The sequence below is a fragment of the Pelobates fuscus genome, chromosome 12 (genome assembly GCF_036172605.1).
Source record: "Pelobates fuscus isolate aPelFus1 chromosome 12, aPelFus1.pri, whole genome shotgun sequence".
Classification (NCBI taxonomy): Eukaryota; Metazoa; Chordata; class Amphibia; order Anura; family Pelobatidae; genus Pelobates; species Pelobates fuscus.
The window spans coordinates 76,833,923-76,843,922 of NC_086328.1; the positions used below are offsets into that span (position 1 = coordinate 76,833,923).

Below are 10,000 nucleotides of genomic sequence, written 5' to 3' on the forward strand. Positions count from 1 at the left end.
GAAAGAGGTTCCAACTCTCCCTTAGCGGTAACTTTGAAACGATGCACATTTAAAAAAACAGCGCCTAGAGAGATTTTGGGAAAGAACAGAAGCTGCCTTTTGGCTATATTTCTATCTCGACTCAGTTTAATAGTTGGATTCCTTCTGTCTTTAGTTATCTATTTTTTCCTAAACATTGACACGTTATTGATTTCAAATAGGCCAGAAAACAAGTTTTCAAAGTAATGCACTTTTTTTTTCTCTTCTGGACTCTACTCTAGAAGGCTTCGCCCAGCCTTTACTTTCTTTCCTCTTCCAGGAATCGTCTCTGCTACAGTTCTGTAGTAAATCCATCTGGCAGCATGCACGGGATTTAGTATGAATAAGTTACCTTTGAGTGAATGCAGGGATTATTTGTATCTGGTCTGGATTGTGCTGGTAGCATATGAATTTGCTGCAGTGTCTGTATAAGCTGATTAATAGATGAGATCTGGCAGTAGTCAGCCAATGTCCAAGAATACATAGTGAGGTGTGAGTAAAAAGGAGGAAGCTGGTCAACATTCTGAGTAGGCTGTAGAGAGTCTTCCAAAAGAAGGCCCATGAGATAAAGTGCTGTTTATTTTAGTTAGCAAAAGTAGGCAAACGTAGGCACATTGGAGAGGAAGAAAAGAAACTTCAAAATATACAAACAGGATGAGAAGATCTGCGAGCACAGAAAAAGAGGAGCACAAACGCCGTGTAGTCGTGGCCGAGTGGTTAAGGTGATGGGCTAGAAATCCATCGGGGTCTCCCCGCGCAGGTTCGAATCCAGCCGACTACGGAGGTTTGTTTTCTGTCATCCTTGAATATTCTTTAAAACCCAATGAAATGCAAAGTCTGCATGTATTAAAGTGCGTTTGAGTACTTATCCCTCGCTGTATTGCCAGCCGTTCTTTTTCTCTCGCTGAAGAATGTTTTGTGCCGTCCTAAGCACTAACGCAAACTAAAGAGATGGAATCAGAAGGGCCTCAAACCCTACCGTTCTTCGAATGGTTTCCCTCAAAGCATTCCTGTGTAGTTGTGGCCGCGGGGTTAAGGCGATGGACTTGAAATCCATTGGGGTTTCCCCGCGCAGGTTCGATCCTGCCAACTACGTTTGGCTTGTTCACGTGGGTGCTAGTCTGTTGATCAGTTTGCTTTTCCACACCCCACTGTCAAAAATGTTTTAACATGATGAAAAGCGATCGATATGCTTGCTATGTCTCAGTCGTGCTCCATGTTTGTTCACAGCAATTACTTTATTCTGAGGCTTAAATGACTGTTTGACGCAACTTTTATTTTCACCAATAGAAAAGAGAGCCCAAGCAGCATTTACAATGCTAAAACCTACTTGTCTCTCCTGGCGCCAGCTTTCCCTTTGTCTGCCTCCAGAGAGATTTCCTAATGACATTAGCAACTTGGAGGACTCCAAAGAGTTGGAAAAGCACGACGATCACTTGTTTGCCATTGGACTTCTTCCAACCGTCTAAGCACTTTTAGCATGATGTGATCAAATAGATTTAAAAACCACACGACTATCAGGAACTATCAAGACTTAACTGCAGCACTCAAGGGGCTGCTCAGCCATGTAAAGCTATTTAGGAATTTCCTAGCAACATAAAAAAGGTAACAAGGCATAGTGCAACCTTCTCGATACGAAAGATCAGAAATCTCAGTTGGATCGACGGAGCAGACCTTTGGAGCAGAAAGCCTGATGGGAAAAAGAAAAAGAAAACAAAGTACACATAACTTTTTTATCATTTCAGGAAAGTGGCTAGGGTCATGGTTTAAGCACAAGAAAAACCTTCATGAAAAAACTGACTATATGCTTGGTTTGCTTTCGGTCACAATGTGTCTGGTTTCGATGGCATTCCTGTGGGGAATGAAGGCTCTACATTAAGTTTGTCTGTCAGAATGCTAACCGGTTGCCCATGCTGTGTAAGTTGTTTGATAATAGAGGTCTGCCCTGAGCCAGCCAAGAGTAAAGTCACACACAGTGAGTTGTGTGACCAGGGCTTAACCACAGAAAGCTATTTAACATTTTGAATTTGCCTTAGTGAGCCTGTAGATAGAAAGAAGAGCCATGCAAAAAAAGAAAGAGGTTCCAACTCTCCCTTAGCGGTAACTTTGAAACGATGCACATTTAAAAAAACAGCGCCTAGAGAGATTTTGGGAAAGAACGGAAGCTGCCTTTTGGCTATATTTCTATCTCGACTCAGTTTAATAGTTGGATTCCTTCTGTCTTTAGTTATCTATTTTTTCCTAAACATTGACACGTTATTGATTTCAAATAGCCCAGAAAACAAGTTTTCAAAGTAATGCACTTTTTTTTTTCTCTTCTGGACTCTACTCTAGAAGGCTTCGCCCAGCCTTTACTTTCTTTCCTCTTCCAGGAATCGTCTCTGCTACAGTTCTGTAGTAAATCCATCTGGCAGCATGCACGGGATTTAGTATGAATAAGTTACCTTTGAGTGAATGCAGGGATTATTTGTATCTGGTCTGGATTGTGCTGGTAGCATATGAATTTGCTGCAGTGTCTGTATAAGCTGATTAATAGATGAGATCTGGCAGTAGTCAGCCAATGTCCAAGAATACATAGTGAGGTGTGAGTAAAAAGGAGGAAGCTGGTCAACATTCTGAGTAGGCTGTAGAGAGTCTTCCAAAAGAAGGCCCATGAGATAAAGTGCTGTTTATTTTAGTTAGCAAAAGTAGGCAAACGTAGGCACATTGGAGAAGAAGAAAAGAAACTTCAAAATATACAAACAGGATGAGGAGATCTGCGAGCACAGAAAAAGATGGGCACAAACGCCGTGTAGTCGTGGCCGAGTGGTTAAGGCGATGGACTAGAAATCCATTGGGGTCTCCCCGCGCAGGTTTGAATCCTGCCGACTACGGAGGTTTGTTTTCCCTCATCCTTGAATATTCTTTAAAACCCAATGAAATGCAAAGTCTGCATGTATTAAAGTGCGTTTGAGTACTTATCCCTCGCTGTATTGCCAGCCATTCTTTTTCTCTCGCTGAAGAATGTTTCGTGCCGTCCTAAGCACTAACGCAAACTAAAGAGATGGAATCAGAAGGGCCTCAAACCCTACCGTTCTTCGAATGGTTTCCCTCGAACCATTCCTGTGTAGTTGTGGCCGAGTGGTTAAGGCGATGGACTTGAAATCCATTGGGGTTTCCCCGCGCAGGTTCGAATCCTGCCAACTATGTTTGGCTTGTTCACGTGGGTGCTAGTCTGTTGATCAGTTTGCTTTTCCACACCCCACTGTCTCAGTTATGTCTCAGTCGTGCTCCATGTTTGTTCACAGCAATTACTTTATTCTGAGGCTTAAATGACTGTTTGACGCAACTTTTATTTTCACCAAAGAAAAGAGAGCCCAAGCAGCATTTACAATGCTAAAACATACTTGTCTCTCCTGGTGCCAGCTTTCCCTTTGTATGTCTCCAGAGAGATTTCCTAATGCCATTAGCAACTTGGAGGACTCCAAAGAGTTGGAAAAGCACGACGATCACTTGTTTGCCATTGGACTTCTTCCAACCGTCTAAGCACTTTTAGCATGATGTGATCAAATAGATTTAAAAACCACACGACTATCAGGAACTATCAAGACTTAACTGCAGCACTCAAGGGGCTGCTCAGGCATGTAAAGCTATTTAGGAATTTCCTAGCAACATAAAAAAGGTAACAAGGCATAGTGCAACCTTCTCGATACGAAAGATCAGAAATCTCAGTTGGATCGACGGAGCAGACCTTTGGAGCAGAAAGCCTGATGGGAAAAAGAAAAAGAAAACAAAGTACACATAACTTTTTTATCATTTCAGGAAAGTGGCTAGGGTCATGGTTTAAGCACAAGAAAAACCTTCATGAAAAAACTGACTATATGCTTGGTTTGCTTTCGGTCACAATGTGTCTGGTTTCGATGGCATTCCTGTGGGGAATGAAGGCTCTACATTAAGTTTAAAATATAAGAAAAAAGGTATAAACAATATACCAGCAAGTGGAGCGCTATAATGAATATTAATATAAATAATGAGGGGGTATACTCACCCCTCCAACATAGTGATACAATGTGTCCAAATGTACATACAAAGTAAAACAACAAAAAGAGAGAATATAGTGCAGATGGTTTACAAAAATAAAAAATGAATAATAGTAGCAATTGTTTGAAACCACTCACGTGGGTTGGAGCCTATAAGCTATTGGCTCCGTAAGTGACTCCTTTTTGCTCTTGAGGCAGCAACACACCCCTTTATCCCAAACGATGTTCTCCCGGAGATATGGAACAAGCAGAGAGAGAGAACCTCATAGGTGGTATTGTACAGATAGTGTATACAAAATAGTGAGATAGTAATTGTTATGCTCACCTTAGACAGAGCCTTGAATTCCTGGCTCTGAGGTTTGTTGGCAATATGCTAATTTATTGGGATAGCATTCCCCACATAGTGTTCCTGGAAGCTAGAAAGGACTATATGGACTGATATAAAAAAATATCGATTTATTGTAGAGATAAAAAATAAAAAATAATAAAAACAATATTAAGACTTCTCAAAAGCATATAAGCTAAAAGGTAGAAAGTCCAAAAAGTCCAAAACTCCAGCTAAACGCGTTTCACTCTTGTATGAGCTTCCTCAGTAGCTGTGAAGTAGCCTCAGGAATCTTCCACTTTATAAGTGTTCTAAAGTTAATTCGGATCCTCCCTTTGGGGTCACAGGAAGTGTGATTATCCAATCATAAGGTCAGAGTCTCTTTCAAATTTCTTATACTGATCACCTGTAGTAAAAAAGCTTACATTGGCTGAATTGCCTGTCAATCAATTAAAAAACTTGATTAGAACGAATTCTATTGGTGGTTGGATGGGGCTTTCTTTTTAAAATTTCTTATATTGATCACCTGTGGTAAAAAAGCTTGCATTGGCTGAATTGCCTGTCAATCAATTAAAAAACTTGATTAGAACAAATTCTATTGGTGGTTGGATGGGGCTGTCATGCATAGCACCCATTATGGGCAGTGGTTGGCGGAAGTGACATCACTTCCGCCCTCCAACATCTTCCCAAATGTCATTGTTAATAATAAAAATAAAAAAACCATTATGGGCAGTGGTTGGCGGAAGTGACATCACTTCCGCCCTCCAACATCTTCCCAAATGTCATTGTTAATAAAAAAAAAAAAAAAAAAAAACGGAATGAATATTAACAAAGTAAAATAAATAGATGGGTACAATAACAGAGAGGTATCCCTCAAATATAACATAAAATAAAAGGGATTACCAAAATGGGGGTCGATTAAAAACTTACTGAATGAGAGAGTGCAATCAAAACAAACTCCTCCCATTGGAATTCAAGACTTCATTTTTTAAAAGGACATAAAACCAAATGGTATAAATTTGCAGTTGGTGCAGATATAATATGATAGTGTTAAATATATGTTAAACATAATTAAAGGAAATGACAGAGTTCAAAATCTATATTTAGACCTTTGGGTTGTAAAGTCTCAAGGCTAAAAATCCACCTCATTTCATTTTGAGCTAAAATTTTGTTAAAATCACTGCCTCTCCAATTCCCTAAAGTTTTGTGTATGCCCATAAATATGAGCCCCTGAGGATTGCTGTTGTGTGTAATCTTGAAATGATTGGATACACTGTGTCCTTCATATCCCTTCTTAATGTTCCTTATATGCTCTTCTATCCTAATATGTAAATTACGTTTTGTGCGGCCCACATACTTGAGGCCGCATGGACATTCCAATAGGTACACTACATTGGTTGAATGGCAAGTGATGAGATTGTTTATGTTGAACTCTTCATTTTCTTTAGTACTTTTGAATTTCCCTACATGTCTTTTTTTGCTTCCAGTGTTCCCGCACGCCAAACATATTCCACAACCAAAGAAACCTTTCCTAGTATCAATTGGCTTTATGCTGCATGGTTTTCTAATGTGGTTCCTTACTAGTAATTTTTTCATGTTAGGTGCCCCTCTAAAGATCACCTTGGGTTTGTCTGGTAGAATGGTGGACAGGACTGGGTCTTCCTTTAGGATTGACCAGTGTCTATTAATAATTTTTTTTAAATGACGGTTACCATGACTGTAATTACAGAAAATAGGTATGTTGTCATTATCATTAAATCTTTCTTTATTCTCATTAATCCCTTTACCTGTTAATAGGGTTTCTCTCTTAATTGCCATTACTTGATTAAGATCTTTGGTTAGATCATCTTGTTTATATCCTTTTTCCAACATTTTACCTTCTAATTTATGCGACTGTTCAATAAATTTAGTCTCCTCAGTGCAGTTTCTTTTTATACGGATAAATTGGGATTTGGGGATTCCCATAAGCCAAGGTGTAAAATGACAGCTCGTGGTGTGAATAAAACTATTTACATCTACTTTTTTAAAATGAGTGCTAGTTTTGATTTTATTATCTTCAATAAAAATGTCAAGATCTAAAAAGTTCACTCTCGTTTTGTTAAAATCCGTAGTGAGGGCTATGCCCCAATCATTATTGTTCAATGTATTAAGGAAGTTGGTTAGTGATTCTTCTGTGCCTTCCCAGATAAAAAACAGGTCATCTATGTAACGGCGATAGGTAACGAGGCCCGTCGCCCAGCCTGCCCCATGATGGATAAACTGGAGCTCCCAATATGCCATAAAAAGATTGGCATAGCTGGGCGCGAACCTCGTTCCCATCGCCGTTCCACAGGCCTGTAAATAAAAATGTCCATCGTACCAGAAGTAATTGCTGGTTAAAATTAAAAGAATCCCTTGCATAATAAAATCTATATGGTCAGGGGGGAAATTACCTGATTGCTCTAAAAAGAACCTGGTGGCCATACAGCCCCTATCATGTGCAATATTGGTGTAAAGGGAGCTCACATCAGCAGTGGTCAGAAAATAGTTTTCGTTCCACACCAATTCTTCTATGTGTCTTAATATATCCCCAGTATCCTTCAGATAGCTGGGTATTCCTTGAACAATTGGTTGCAAGCATTGGTCTATATACTCCGATAATCTACAGGACACAGAACCAATGCCTGAGACTATAGGCCTCCCTGGGGGTTGAGTCGGATTCTTGTGGATTTTGGGAAGGTGGTATAGTACTGGAATTCTTGGGAAATCAATTTTTAAGTAATTAAACTCTTTTTGGTTCAAGATCCCATTTGTAAGTCCTTCATTTAGGTAATTATGGAATTTGTCCTTGAGATTCTTTGTGGGGTCTGCTCCTAGTTTTATATAGGTATTGGTGTCCTCCAGTAATTTGTATGATTCCTTATTATAGTCATCTAATGTCATTAAAACTACACCTCCCCCCTTATCGGCTGGTTTTATAATTATTGAATTATCTTTCTGGAATTTCTTCAGGGCCATACACTCTTTCCTGGTGAGGTTCTGTTGATGTTTATTGGGTTCTTTAATTTTATTTATATCTCTCATCACTAATTTTTCAAATGTTACCATTTCACCTGATATTAAGTTTTTGGGATAGAACTTTGATTTTTCTTTCAAGTTAGTATGTTTATAGACATCATGTTGTGGGTCTTCGGAATTAGTTAAAATGGGGTTCTTGTGGAAAAATTTCTTTAGACATAATGTCCTCTTAAATTTATTTAAATCAACATATGTCTCGAATTTATTTAGCTTTTTAGTTGGTGCGAATTTCAAACCCTTCTGTAACAATTTGATTTGAGGAGAATTCAAGACATATGGCGTTAGGTTGAAAATCCCTGCTTGTTTTTCTCTATCTTTCATATTTCCTGGTTTCGTCTGTCTCTTTTTTCTCCTCTGAAGGTTCGCTCCTCCTCTAACTCTCCTTCCTCTATACTTCTCCGTCTCTTCTGTGGTGATCTCTGTTGGTATTGGGGTTTGTGTTTGACTCTGTTCCTCAGGTTCCAAAAATCCCCTTCCTGAGGGGTTCTGGCTAAGGTCTCGAATCTATTGGAGATAGGTATATGTGACAACCTTCTTGTATTTTTTCGGATTTTACTTTGGGCTTTTAAAAACTCGTCAGATCTTGCCCTTCTTTCTGTTCTTATTGGGGTTCTGATAATATCTTGGATATATGGCCTCGACACATGTGGTTCTCTTGTTCTCGTGCTTGAAACCTTAGGACGGTTCCATTCATTAGTGTCATTGGTTGTCCTGTGTTCTGTTCTATTTCTAGGCCCATTTTGGAAATTGGATTCATGGTACCTGTTTCGGATGTTATTTTGATAGTGTTTGACTGAATGTTGTGCTTTATTTCTATCGCCTTGTCTGTATATGGGCTGTTTTCTGTTTCCATATGTGTAAGCTTCATTCTTATTGTAATCAGTCCTATCACGTGTGTATTTTTTCTTTTTAATTTGGATCGTATCTTTTTCTACTTTTTCTAGGGTGTGTTGTAGATTGTCGGTGATTTTCCTATATTTCTCAGAATTAGTGTGATTTAATAAAAAATGTTGTTCCTTATTAATTTCTGCATCAAGTTTTTCCAAATTATACTCTCTTCGCTTAATTAAAGTTCTCATCATTGTGAATGAAAAAGAATCTAACATCACTGCCCATTCATCCATAAATGTTTTGTCATCTTGATCAAAGGAGGGAAACTTGGAGAGCCTCAGACCTCTCGGAGTTATTTTATCTCTGATGTATTTTTCTAGGGTAGCTATTTCCCATTTAATTCGTATTTCCTTACTTAAGAGTCTCTCCAAATTTCTCTGGCAATCTGAGATGGATCTCTCCTCAACTTGGTCAATTTGGTTGAAAAGATTCTCTTCCCCACCAAACAATTCATCTATGTTTTTGCAGTGGTGTTTTTTTCTTTGTTCAAAAAGTGACATAGTGCAGGTAGGCAAAATAGTGTACACACAAAGGTATTCAGTATGAAACACACAGAGAAAACAATAACTATCCCTTACTGAGATAGTGAGTGATATACTAAAGTGCCTGAATAAAAGCAGCTCAACACAAAAAGTGGAATACCTTAATCCACAATAAAGTGCAAAATATAAGAAAAAAGGTATAAACAATATACCAGCAAGTGGAGCGCTATAATGAATATTAATATAAATAATGAGGGGGTATACTCACCCCTCCAACATAGTGATACAATGTGTCCAAATGTACATACAAAGTAAAACAACAAAAAGAGAGAATATAGTGCAGATGGTTTACAAAAATAAAAAAATGAATAATAGTAGCAATTGGTTGAAACCACTCACGTGGGTTGGAGCCTATAAGCTATTGGCTCCGTAAGTGACTCCTTTTTGCTCTTGAGGCAGCAACACACCCCTTTATCCCAAACGATGTTCTCCCGGAGATATGGAACAAGCAGAGAGAGAGAACCTCATAGGTGGTATTGTACAGATAGTGTATACAAAATAGTGAGATAGTAATTGTTATGCTCACCTTAGACAGAGCCTTGAATTCCTGGCTCTGAGGTTTGTTGGCAATATGCTAATTTATTGGGATAGCATTCCCCACATAGTGTTCCTGGAGGCTAGAAAGGACTATATGGACTGATATAAAAAAATATCGATTTATTGTAGAGATAAAAAATAAAAAATAATAAAAACAATATTAAGACTTCTCAAAAGCATATAAGCTAAAAGGTAGAAAGTCCAAGTATAAAAGTCCAAAACTCCAGCTAAACGCGTTTCACTCTTGTATGAGCTTCCTCAGTAGCTGTGAAGTAGCCTCAGGAATCTTCCACTTTATAAGTGTTCTAAAGTTAATTCGGATCCTCCCTTTGGGGTCACAGGAAGTGTGATTATCCAATCATAAGGTCAGAGTCTCTTTCAAATTTCTTATACTGATCACCTGTAGTAAAAAAGCTTACATTGGCTGAATTGCCTGTCAATCAATTAAAAAACTTGATTAGAACGAATTCTATTGGTGGTTGGATGGGGCTTTCTTTTTCAAATTTCTTATATTATATTATATCTTATCTTATATTATTATATTATATAAATTTCTTATATATTAATCTACATTAAGTTTGTCTGTCAGAATGCTAACCGGTTGCCCATGC

At 38.4% G+C, this 10,000-nt stretch overlaps 2 non-coding genes across 2 annotated transcripts; both read left to right on the forward strand.

The window, feature by feature from the left end:
- The first annotated feature begins 2,809 nt into the window (after positions 1 to 2,809).
- Positions 2,810 to 2,891, forward strand: TRNAS-AGA (transfer RNA serine (anticodon AGA)). Its single transcript has one exon. It is a non-coding gene; the product is annotated as a tRNA-Ser (tRNA).
- Positions 2,892 to 3,124: 233 nt separating this feature from the next.
- TRNAS-UGA (transfer RNA serine (anticodon UGA)) lies at positions 3,125 to 3,206 on the forward strand. The gene has a single exon. It is a non-coding gene; the product is annotated as a tRNA-Ser (tRNA).
- Positions 3,207 to 10,000: the final 6,794 nt, after the last annotated feature.